The sequence below is a fragment of the Triticum dicoccoides genome, chromosome 1A (genome assembly GCF_002162155.2).
Source record: "Triticum dicoccoides isolate Atlit2015 ecotype Zavitan chromosome 1A, WEW_v2.0, whole genome shotgun sequence".
NCBI classification, from domain to species: Eukaryota; Viridiplantae; Streptophyta; class Magnoliopsida; order Poales; family Poaceae; genus Triticum; species Triticum dicoccoides.
The window spans coordinates 558,182,827-558,194,413 of NC_041380.1; positions in this window are offsets into that span (position 1 = coordinate 558,182,827).

The window sequence follows — 11,587 nt, forward strand, 5'->3', positions numbered from 1 at the left end:
AGAGGATTATATGCACCCATGTATATCTTGAATAATCATCAACAATGGCGAAGCCATAGAGACAAGCAGTAGTAGTAAGAGTTGAGTAGTGAGTGGGACCGAAGAGGTCCATGTGTAGCAATTCAAAGGGTTGAGTCGTTGTCATGATTGTCTTTGAGGGATGCTTGGCCCTCGTCATCTTTCCTGCTTCGTAGGCACTGCATAAGTGATCGCTCTTGAACTTGACACCCTCGATGCCTATGACGTGCTTCTTCTTTGCATGAGTATGCAAGTTCCTCATGCCAGCATGCCCTAGCCTTCGATGCTAGAGCCAGCATTCTGAAGCTTTTGTAAGAAGACATACGGCGAGCTGTGGTCCTGCTGAGAAATCTACCATGTACAAATCATCTTTCCGATACCCTTCAAAGACTACAGACTTGTCAGATTCCATTAGAACAAGGCAACGATATTTTCCAAACATCACAATCATATTCAAATCGCAAAGCATTGAGACGGACATTAAGTTGAAACCAAGGGATTCAACAAGCATCACTTTATCCATGTGCTGATCCCTTGAGATTGCAACTCTACCTAGACCCAATACCTTGCTTTTACCAGTGTCAGCAAATGTGATGTGACTCTTGTCAGATGGACGTAAGGTTGAGTCCATGAGAAGACTTCGATTGCCAGTCATGTGATTAGTACATCCACTATCAATAATCCATTCTAAAGCAGCTGGTGTCATACCCTACAGTGCAGTTAGGGGGATAGGCTTCACGAAGAGAATTGTGAAGCATAAACATTTGACGAGCAAGTGGATTATGAAAGCTTAGATCGAGGTTAGGATTGATAGGGCAAGTAGCAAGCGACTCAGGAGCAAAATACGTAATAAGACCATTTGGGCATTTGATCTTGCGCCCTACAAGATGTTTAAGGTTCCCAGCAATAGCTTCAGACGCATTTGATTTTTGGCTGGAGACCTTTCCCTGCAAAAAGAGTTAAGCTTTCTTAGCCACCCACATCTTCAAGGGTGGCTTCGAAGCAATGAGTCTAAGTGCAGCATCTGAGAACTTTGGCTTTGGAGCCCTAGCAAATAGTCTTGCAGGTGGACAATAGTACTCATAAGAATAAGCAGAGTAGTTCTTGGTCTTATGAACATGGCGGTTTGATGAAATGCGCTCATATTCATAGGCATGAGTATGGTTTCCCTGCAAAACATTTGCGTTAGTGTGACTCAGGTGAGTCTTCTGTCTGTATGAAGCCTGTGGTCTGGGGTTTGTCTTCTTCACTTGTGGTGTCATGACGACTGAGGGAGTCCTAGATGAGGGGGTCTCCGGACAGCCGGATTATATCCTTTGGCCGGACTGTTAGACTATGAAGATACAAGATTGAAGACTTTGTCTCGTGTCTGGATAGGACTCTACTTGGCATGGAAGGCAAGCTAGGCAATACGGATATGGATATCTCCTCCTTCGTAACTGACCTTGTGTAACCCTAACCCTCTCCGCTGTCTATATAAACCGGAGGGTTTTAGTCCGTAGGACAACATACAATCATACCATAGGCTAGCTTCTAGGGTTTAGCCTCTCTGATCTTGTGGTAGATCTACTCTTGTAATACCCATATCATCAATATTAATCAAGCAGGACATAGGGTTTTACCTCCATCAAGAGGGCCCGAACCTGGGTAAAACATTGTGTCCCCTGCCTCCTGTTACCATCCAGCCTAGACGCACAGTTCGGGGCCCCCTACCCGAGATCCGCCGGTTTTGACACCGACATTGGTGCTTTCATTGAGAGTTCCTCTGTGTCGTCACCTTTAGGCCCGATGGCTCCTCCGATCATCAACAACGATGCGGTCCAGGGTGAGACCTTTCTCCCCGGACAGATCTTCGTGTTCGGCGGCTTTGCACCACGGGCTAATTCGCTTGGCCATTTGGAGCAGATTGAAAGCTACGCCCCTGGCCATCAGGTCTGATTTGGAAGTTTGAACTACACGGCCGACATCCGCGGAGACTTGATCTTCGACGGATTCGAGCCACAGCCAGGCGCGCTGCACTGTCATGATGGGTATGACCTAGCTCTACCGCCGAACAGTACCCCAGAGGCCGCGCCCGCATCAGCTCCGACCCTTAGCTCGGAGCCAACTGCGCCAATCGAGGACGGGTGGCTAGACACCGCCTCAGGGGCTGCAGTCTCAATGGCGATCGAGCCGAACACCAGCCTAATCCTCTGCGAAGCCTGTGACTCCAAGGTGCCGGACTCTTTTTCGGACTCCGAACCGTCCGCGCCCCTGCCAATCGAATCCGATTGGGCGCCGATCATGGAATTCACCGCCGCGGATATCTTTCAGCACTCGCCCTTCGGTGGCATTCTAAATTCACTAAAGTCTCTCTTCTTGTCAGGAGAGCCCTGGCCAGACTATGGCCAACAGGTTTGGGATGCGGACGACGAAGAAATTCGACGCCCATCCACCACCCACTTCGTAGCCACTGTCGATGATTTAACCGACATGCTCGATTTCGACTCCGAAGACATCAACGGTATGGATGACGATGTAGGAGACGAACATGAACCAGCGCCTATAGGGCACTGGAAAGCCACCTCGTCATATGACATATACATGGTGGATACACCCAAAGAAGGCAACGGCGACGAGATAACGGAGGATGACCCCTCCAAGAAGCAACCCAAGCGCCGACGTCAGCGGTGCCGCTCTAAGTCCCGCCAAAGAAAAAGTGGTGATGCCGGCACAGGAGATAATAACACTCCGGATAGTGCCGAAGACAACAACAATCCCCTCCAGCAAGATTTGGAGCAGGAGGATGGAGGAGCCAGCCCTCCTGAGAGAGCGGTAGACGGAGAGGAGGAGGATGACAATTACATGCCCCCCTCCGAAGACGAGGCAAGCCTCAACGATGATGAATTCGCCGTACCAGAGGATCCCGTCAAACAAGAGCACTTCAAGCGCCGGCTTATGGCCACGACAAATAGCCTGAAGAAAAAGTAGCAGCAGCTTCAAGCTGATCAAGATCTGCTAGCTGACAGATGGACTGAAGTCCTCGCAGCCGAGGAATATAAACTCGAGCGCCCCTCCAAGAATTACCCAAAGTGCAGGTTACTACCCCGACTGGAGGAAGAAGCATATGATACGGCTGATCGGCCACCTCGTGGCCGCGATAGAGAGGCATTCCAGCCAAAAACTCAACCTCCACCCCGACGCCTTTCAAATAAAAAAGCATGGGGAGATACGCCAGACCTGCGAGACATATTGGAGGACAAAGCAAAGCATGCAAGATCGATCTACGGATCACAAGGGCGCACAACTCTGCGAGACGATAAACGTCACGCCAGATACAGTAAAAGCAAATCCGTCCGGGCCGAACACAGCGGGCAAGACCCATTCGAGCTGCATAGCGATATAGCCCAATACAGAGGCGCCGCACACCCATTATGCTTCACAGACGAAGTAATGGATCATCAATTCCCAGAAGGTTTCAAACCTGTAAATATTGAATCATACGACGGCACAACAGATCCCGCAGTATGGATCGAGGATTTCCTCCTCCACATCCACATGGCCCGCGGTGATGACTTACACGACATCAAATACCTCCCACTAAAGCTCAAAGGACCAGCGCGGCATTGGCTTAACAGCTTGCCAGCGGACTCCATTAGCTGTTGGGAAGATCTGGAAGCCGCATTCCTCGACAACTTTCAGGGCACTTATGTGCGACCACCAGACGCCGATGACTTGAGCCACATAATTCAGCAGCCAAAAGAGTCGGCCAGGCAATTATGGACTCGGTTCCTTACAAAGAAAAATCAAATCGTCGACTGTCCAGATGCAGAGGCCTTAGCGGCTTTCAAACACAACATCCGAGACGAGTTGCTAGGCCGGCACCTTGGTCAGGAAAAGCCGAAATCTATGGCAGCTCTCACGACGCTCATGACCCGCTTTTGTGCGGGAGAAGACAGCTGGCTGGGTCGCAGTAATAACATATCAAAGAACCATGGTACCTCTGATACCAAGGACGGCAATAGCAGGTCACGTCGCAACAAACATAAGCGCCACATTAATAGCGAAAATACCGAGGATACGGCAGCCAATGCCGGATTCAAAGGCTCTAAACCCGGTCAGCAGAAAAAGCCATTCAAACAAAGTACGCCGGGTCCATCCAGCTTGGACCTGTAAGTGCATCTAGTGCCACCCCTAGTGGTTTTGGAGCATTGACGACAAACCTAGTTGAGGGACTATTGTGTTTGTGAGAATTGCAGGAAAACACAGGTAGAAGTCCCTCATTGATTCGGTTTTACTACCAGAGATGACCCTAAAAATGTATGGAGACATTGAAGACAAAGGTGGTTTATGAAGATATTCACATTGAAGACTATGACAAAAGAAGACACGTTATGAAGCCTATGGAACTCGAAGACTTAGATCTTTCGTAGTTCTTTTTCTTTTGTGTTGTGTCATAGGAACCACCGTACTGTTAAGTGGGGTCCAGGAGAACCAGTCAGAATGACTGAAGTGATGCCTAAATCAAAAACCTATGTCTTCGAACGAAGACAATGAGAGCGAATCTTGTCCAGAGCCGGACAAGTCAGCTTTGCTTGTAGCCCAAGCAAAGTTGCCATGAGAGTTTGAAATCTGACCGTTGAGACACGTGTCAGTTCCTTAGTGACCCAGGGTCATTTCAGACAAATCAGGTCGGGTTGCCAAGTGGCTATAAATAGCTCACCCCCACAACCATAAACGGTTGGCTGCTCAGATTTCAGTGCATGGCTTTTGTCGTTTGAGAGCAACCCACCTCGAAGCCTTTGAGAGAAAATTCCTAGTGAGGAGAAAGCCCCTAACCACCCAGAGCCAGAGCAAATTGGGCATCACTTGAGTCTTCTTGTCTGTGTGATCTGAAGACTTATTACACTTGAGGACTGTGAATCCTCCAGACGGTTAGGCGTCGCGTTCAGAGCATCCAAGAGACATTGTGGATTGCCAGTGAATGAAGTTTGTGAAGGTTTGGGAGTCTACCTTGAAGACTTACCAGAGTGATTGGGCGAGGACTAAGTGACCTTAGCTCAAGGAGAATACGGTGAGGACTTGGTGTCCTGAACTGTGTGTTCAGGACTGGGTGTCCGGGACTGTGTGTCCTAAGGTTTAAATACCTAGCCGCTCCAACCAGACATACAGTTGTCACAGCAACTGGAACTGGTCCAACATATCATTGTCTTCAACGAGTCACTGGTTTCATCTTCACTTCCTTTTCTTACTATTACACATTGTGAAGCCATTGCATGCTTGCTTTATCTCTTGTCTTCACAACGTGTATGTTTGAACTGTTTGGCTTCATAACTTCTTCCTACCTGATCCTTATTACACTGCAGTTGTTTGTCATTGTACTTTCACTCTATTGAATACATGACCATGGCTGGCCTAGTGTAATCTAACTTCCGCTGCATAGTAAAAGGCATAATCTTCGCTGTTTGTCTTCATAACTCTCACGTTTTGAAGACTTTCATAAAAATCGCCTATTCACCCCCCTCTAGTCGATATAATGCACTTTCAATTGGTATCAGAGCAAGGTTCTCCCTTGTTCTGTGTGATTCGGTTTAACCACCTGGAGTTTTAGCTATGTCGACTGCAGGGATAATCAAGGTCTCCGCTACGTGCCCCGTCTTCGATGGAACTGAATATCCCTACTGGAAGAATAAGATGCGCATGCATCTTGAAGCCATTGACGTCGACCTATGGTATGTCGTCGAGAACGGTGTTCCCAAGGCTGGAGAAGGTGTCACTACTGCTAATGTCAAGAAGTTCACTCAACTGGACTCTACCGCCAAAAATATCATCTGTGGCCATCTGACAAAAGGACAGTATGGCCGTGTGAGTGCATTGAAGACATCCAAGCTGGTCTGGGACTAGCTCTCCAAGGTCAATGAAGGCGTCTCAACCCACAGAGATCAAAGAATCAGTGTCCTTCGCAACCTCTTCAACCGCTTCAAGCGAAATGACAATGAGAATGTCCAGCACACATTTGATCGGCTCACTGACATCACAAATGAGCTTCAAGCCCTCGGCGCCACTGAGATCACCAAACATGAAATCGTCAAGACGCTGCTGAGATCACTTGATAGTTCATTGACATCCTAGCCCTGATGATTCAAGAACGTCCTGATTTCAAGACACTCGATCCATCTGACATACTTGAGAGGCTCAACACACATGAGTTTCAGCTTTCTGAAAACGGAGATATCTACGGTCCAAACTATGGGCGAACTCGTGCCTTGAAGGCAAAAGTTGTTTCCTCATCTGAAGAAGAATCTGATAGCAGTTCTGATGATCCTGAAGACATTGGAAGGGAACTTGCAATGCTAGTGAAGAAGTTCCAAAAATTCACCAAGAAGAAAGGCTTCAGAAGATCTTCACGATCAAGCTCAAGGAATGATGAAGCTTCTGCTCATGACTATAAGAAGAAAACATGTCACAAGTGCAAGAAAACTGGACACTTCATCTCTGAGTGTCCACAGTGGGACAATGAGAACAGAAGGAAGAAGAAGAGCAAGGAATATGATTCTGACGATAAAAAGAAGAAGAAATACTCAAAGTCTTCTTCCAAGTCTTCCTCAAAGTCTTCATCACACAAGAAGAGCTCATCTGGCAAGGCACGTGCGTTTGTTGGAAAGGAAATGGATTCAGAGGAGGAGTCCGCTTCTGAGGAGGCAGAGGTGGAGTTTGAGGAGGAGTCTCATTCTGGCATTGCGAGTCTGGCTACAACATACGTCGCCAAGTCCATCTTCAACACTGAAGACAATGACTTCATCACCGACTCCAATGCAAGTGACAAGAACGACTCCACTCCTACCTACTGCTTCATGGCACGCGGTACCAAGGTAAACACACGCACTACTCGCTATCAAACATCTAGTGACGATGACTCTGACTGTGATTCAAAACCCAGCTACAAAACACTTGCTAAAATTGCAACTGAACAACAGAAGGCTATGGAACATATTCAAAAAAAATCTTCACGTTAAATATCAGGAACTTGAAGATCGTCTTGATACTCTCTCAACAACTCATGAGAAGCTTTCCTATGATTATCTTCAAAGAAAGCAAGAACTTGAGAAATTGAGAGTGGCTCATGAAGATCTTCAAAAGGAAAACGAGTCACTTCGCGCCGAACAGATCAGTTCTGCTCAGGAAGGATTTGAACCACCATGTCTTAAATGCATTGAGCGTGATAATGCTACTTCTGTTGCTGAATGTTCCACTGCTACTGCTGTTCCAATATCTTCAACTGTTGATGTGGTAACTAACCCCTCAGCTGAGGATACCACTGCTATTGCTGATGAGAATGCTAGGTTGAAGACATTGCTTGAAACAGGGATGTACAAAAGTCTTAAAGGACATCAGACATTATGTGATGTCCTCAAGAAGCAGATTCTGAACCGAAACCCTAGGAAAGAGGGTGTTGGGTTCGTGAGGAAAATAAATGCAGATGGCTCTTACTGGAAACCTGAGCAGTACCCAAAAACCACATGGGTTGCTGCAAAGGAACTTTCAGCAGATCCATCCAATTTATCTGGCTTCACTTGTGCTAACCCCATTATCATTGATGAATCCTTTGATGCAAACTATAAACTGTTTAAGAATAAGAACGGTGAAGTGTTTGCCAGGTACATTGGTACTAACTGCAGGAATGGACCGCCTATGAAGAAGATCTAGGTTCCGAAAAAATGTCTGGAAAATCTTCCTATGAATGTCTTCATGACACCTCACTTGAAGAAGACAAACCTCAGACCAAAGGCTTCATATGGTCCAAAGGCTTCATACAAACAGAGGACTCACCCGAGTCACACTAATGCAAATGTTTTGCAGGGAAACCATACTCAGGCATATGAATATGAGAGCAGTTCTTCGAATCGTCATGTTCATATGACCAAAAATTATTCTGCCTATTCCTATGAGTACTATTGTCCACCTGCTAGAATGTTTGCTAAGGCTTCAAAGCCAAAATTCTTAGAGGCTGCACTTAGACTTATTGCTTCTAAGCCACCCTTGAAGATGTGGGTGGTTAAGAAAGCTTTACTCTCTCTTGCAGGGAAAGGTCTCCAGCAGAAAAACAAAATCTTTTGATGCTATTGCTGGGGACCTTAAAAATCTTGTAGGGCGCAAGATAAAATGCCCGAATGGCATCATTATGTACTTCGTTCCTGAATCGCATGCTACTCTCCCTATTAGTCGTAATCTGGATCTAAGTTTTCATAACCCACTGGTTCGTCAAATGTTTATGCTTCACAATTCTCTTCGTGAAGCCTATCCCCCTAACTGCACTGTAGGGTACGACACCAGCGACTTCAAAGTCTTCAGAATGGATTATTGACAGTGGGTGTACAAATCACATGACTGGCAAAAGAAGCCTTCTTATGGACTCAACATTACGTCCATCCGACAAGAGCCACATCACATTTGCTGACACTGGTAAAAGTAAGGTATTCGGTCTAGGTAGAGTTGCAATCTCAAAGGATCAACACATGGATAAAGTCATGCTTGTTGAATCCCTTGGCTTCAACTTAATGTCTGTCTCAATGCTTTGCGATTTGAATATGATCGTAATGTTTGGAAAATATCGTTGCCTGGTACTGATGGAATCTGACAAGTCTCTAGTGTTTGAAGGGTATCAGAAAGGTGATTTGTACGTGGTAGATTTCTCAGCAGGACCACAACTTGCAGTATGTCTTCTTGCAAAAGCTTCAGAATGCTGGCTTTGGCATCGGAGGCTTGGGCATGCTGGCATGAGGAACCTCCACACCCTTGCGAAGAAGAAGCATGTCATAGGAATCGAGGGCGTCAAGTTCAAGAAAGATCACTTATGCGGTGCCTGTGAAGCAGGGAAGATGACAAGGGCAAACCATCCTTCGAAGACAATCATGACTACTACACAACCCTTCGAACTGCTCCACATGGATCTTTTCGGTCCCACTCACTACTCAACTTTTACTACTTCTGCTTGCCTCTATGGCTTCGTGATTGTTGATGATTACTCTAGATATACTTGGGTGCACATAATCCTTTACAAGACTGAAGTGCAGGATGTCTTCAAACGCTTCGCCAATCGAGCTATGAACAATTTTGGTGCCAAGATAAAGCACATCAGAAGTGACAATGGCACTGAATTCAAGAACACTGGCCTTGATACATATCTTGATACCTTGGGCATCACACATGAATTCTCAGCACCGTACACGCCACAGCAGAATGGCATCGTCAAACGCAAGAACAGAACACTCATTGAGATGGCCAGAACGATGCTAGATGAATACAAGACTCCAAGAAAATTCTGGACTGAAGCCATTGACACTGCATGCCATACAATCAATCGTGTTTATCTTCACAAGCTTCTGAACAAGACATCTTATGAACTCCTAACTGGCAAGAAGCCAAATGTCAGTTACTTCAGAGTATTTGGCTCAAGGTGCTGGATCAAGGACCCACATCACACTTCAAAATTTGCACCTAAAGCACATGAGGGCTTTATGCTTGGATATGGAAAGGACTCGCACTCCTACAGAGTCTTCAATCTCTTTCATTACAAAGTGGTTGAAACAGTGGATGTGCGGTTCGATGAGACAAATGGTTCACAAAGAGAGCAACTGCCAAATGTGCTAGATGAAGTTCCAGCTAGTGAATCAATCAAGCTTATGGGAACTGGAGAGATTATACCTTCTGAGGCTCATCCTGAAGAAGAACTTATCATCTCAGCACCTGATCAACATGAAGACAATGCTCAGCCTGAAGACATTCCTCCCTACAACAACACAGATCAGCAAGAGCAAAGTCTTCGCCCTGTACATCCTCGTGTTGCAAATGAAGTGCAGATTGACAGAATAATTGACAGCATCAATGCACCTGGTCCACTCACTCATTCAAGGGCAACTCAGCTAGCAAATTTCTATGGGCACTTCGCATTCGTATCAATATCAGAACCCAAGAAAGTTGAAGAAGCCTTCATGGAACCTGAATGGATTCAAGCTATGCAAGAAGAGCTTCAACATTTGAGCTGAATAATGTATGGGAACGGGTTAAGCATCCTGATCCACGGAAGCACAACATAATAGGCACCAAATGGATATACCGCAACAAGAAAGATGAGCATGGTCAAGTTGTCAGAAACAAAGCTCGTCTCGCTGCTCAAGGATATACTCAAGTGGAGGGCATTGACTTTGATGAAACATTTGCTCCTGTGGCAAGGCTTGAAGCTATACGCATACTGCTGGCCTACGCAAATCATCATAACATACTTCTATATCAAATGGATGTGAAAAGTGCCTTTCTTAATGGCAAGATTGAAGAAGAAGTGTATGTTGCACAGCCACCTGGCTTTGAAAATCCAAAACATCCTGACATGGTATACAAGCTCAACAAGGCACTGTATGGCCTCAAACAAGCCCCTAGGGCCTGGTATGACACACACAAATACTTCCTGAAGAGCAAACGCTTCATACCTGGTTCTCAAGAGAAGTATCTCAAAGATTGCCTGAAGAAGTTCGGTATGCAAGACTGCAAAGGCTTCACAACACCAATGCCAGCCAAACATCATCTAGGTCCTGACGACAATGGTAAAGAGTTCGATCAAAAGGTATACCGCTCCATGATTGGGTCTTTGCTTTATTTATGTGCATCTAGGCCAGATATTATGCTTAGTGTTTGCATGTGTGCTCGATTTCAAGCGGCACCAAAGGAGTCGCATCACTTAGCTGTGAAGCGAATTCTTCGATATTTGGCTCACACCCCAACTCTAGGATTATGGTATCCAAAGGGCTCAGAGTTTGATTTGGTTGGATTTTCGGATGCTGATTATGCTGGTGACAAGGTTGATCACAAGTCTACATCAGGCACATGTCACTTTCTGGGACGATCACTTGTATGTTGGTCTTCAAAGAAGCAGAACTGTGTATCTCTCTCCACTGCTGAATCTGAATACATTGCTGCTGGATCTTGCTGCGCTCAACTTCTGTGGATGAAGCAAACACTCAAGGACTATGGCATTCATCTGAAGCAAGTGCCGCTTTACTGCGACAACGAAAGCGCCATCAAGATTGCCAACAACCCAGTTCAGCACTCGAAGACAAAGCACATTGAAATTCGTCATCACTTTCTCAGAGATCATGTTGTGAAGGAAGACATTGATATCATACACGTCAACACTGAAGAGCAATTGGCGGATATCTTCACCAAGCCCTTGGATGAGAAGAGATTTTGCAAGTTACGTTGTGAGCTACATATCTTGGAATCCTCAAATGTCATGTGATCAGGCACACATCCTAACACTTATGCATATTGATGACTTAGATGTGCAACACACAAAGTACAGTATATCTTCATTCAATGAAGACATACATTCTATGTGTGAATACATTAATGTGGAATTTGACCTCGGAGCGCCACAATAATTGTGCGCCGTGTCTGGGTCTAATACTTCCTATACGGTGGGTAACGCCACCACCAAACATTCTATTTTGAAGTGTTTCACTCATGGCGTTACCTTGCAGTATCTTCACATTTGGTTGTCGTCACTTTTGGTTTGGCTTTGAACATGTTTTCATGA